The sequence below is a fragment of the Protomyctophum parallelum genome (genome assembly GCF_964188405.1).
Source record: "Protomyctophum parallelum genome assembly, chromosome: 15".
NCBI lineage: Eukaryota > Metazoa > Chordata > Actinopteri > Myctophiformes > Myctophidae > Protomyctophum > Protomyctophum parallelum.
The window spans coordinates 45838936-45840779 of record NC_139710.1 but is presented as its reverse complement, the minus strand read 5'-3'; positions in this window follow the sequence as shown (position 1 = coordinate 45840779).

Below are 1844 nucleotides of genomic sequence, written 5' to 3'. Positions count from 1 at the left end.
TTTATAAGTCGTTTTTAGAATATAATAGAATATTCACTCCAGTGAATAGCATTTATCCATTTAGATAACTTTTTGATGTTATTTAATTACTTATTTTTACACAGAAACATAATGTGTGTCTTTACAATAACTGTAATGTAATAATAATACTAATAATGTAATGTAATAATTATTAATTAAATAACCTTATTTTATTCTGAAGGCAACCGGATGTCTTAAATTAGCTAGCTCTCAGACAGGAAGTTCTAAATTAGCTCAAAAGACGGAGCCGTGTGTGTGTGTGTATGTGTGTGTGTGTGTGTGTGTGTGTGTCTGTCCCGCTGTTACACCACCCGCCCACCACCAGAGGGCGCAGCTGTAGCACACACACACACACACACACACACACACACACACACACACACACACACACAGGGCGCAGCTGTAGCACACACACACACACACACACACACACACACACACACGAGCTGCGTTCGCTTCCCGCGTTTGCGCGTCTTACTTGTATCTTTCATGATATCTGTTAAGATGTCAATCTTAACAGATAGTGGTATCATTAAATCACTATCTGTTCCAAGTTTCTAAACAGTACAGTTTCTGAACAGCATGTCTACCGTACGTACAAAGAATACTGCATAAATGTGAAAAGAAATATTGCATTTGGCGAACAACAGCTTTTGCATGGTGTTCCTTTACTCAGTTATGAAACACAATTACACATTTCAGTGTCCTTAATTCAGAGACCAGATCCCCAAACTGAATTATTTTAAACAAAGTTAAATGTTCAAGGTTAATGTTTAGTTACCTGCTGCAGTGTGTAGAGCCGAGTTCCACCCCACCTGAACCAAACCAAACACACCTGATGACACACCTTAGTGACACTTGGACCCTATTTATACCTACGGTAATTAATCACTACTCACCCTGAGAAGTTAATAGGAGACCAATGTTAACAATGAGGTAAATTTGGACCCCTATTTGTACATTAAGAAGCTACTTGTACATCTTCTAAAAACAATTAGTTCCTCACTCAGTTAAACCTACAGCTGAAGGTCATATAACAAATATGCCTGCCCTGGTTGCAGAAATAGTTCTCCAAACATTTGGTCACGTTTCAACAAGACAGATGATGGTGTATGCGGCCAGGCATTAGTTTACCACTCAGGATCGCAGTTAGTGCTCATTGCGTTTGCAACAAGGCTCCAGACTTCCCAAAACAAACTGGTCAGGCTACTATTGGGCCTCACCCCCCGAACCCACCCTCACCCCTGCCCACTTTGACAGGCTGGAATGGCTTAGGGTTGACGACAGAGTACAGCATCTTGCAATGGGTCTGGTCCACAAGTTCAATACACCACCAAGATACCATAGGCACCAACTGGCCCCCGTAAAATCTGAATCCCCCACCCACCCCTTTTCCCCTCACTGTAGGCCTATATGTTTTTTCCCCCTTTTCTTTACCTCCTTTATGATGATTTCCTGTTGTCTCCACCAGGCCGAAGGAAGTTGGAAGAGTTTAATAGTAGACTAGTCCCAAACGACCTGAGCCTTGGGTTCATGATAATAAAAAAAAGATCTGAATCTGATGCATAAGGTTTGAAATAAGTATTGTGGCCCCAAGTGTGGGCCCCGACCCACAGCCCATAGGTACTTCTGATATTGACATTAAAGTTATAACACTCTTTATGCATTTTCCATATTACATTTTGGCTATAAAAGGAACACAAAATAACCAAACCAGAACAGACTGGTCTTTTGCCTAATTCACAGAGCAACCAATATCTAAACACCCATAAAGAAATGGAAAGTAATGACACGTCACAAATAAAGTCCACCCATGACACAGG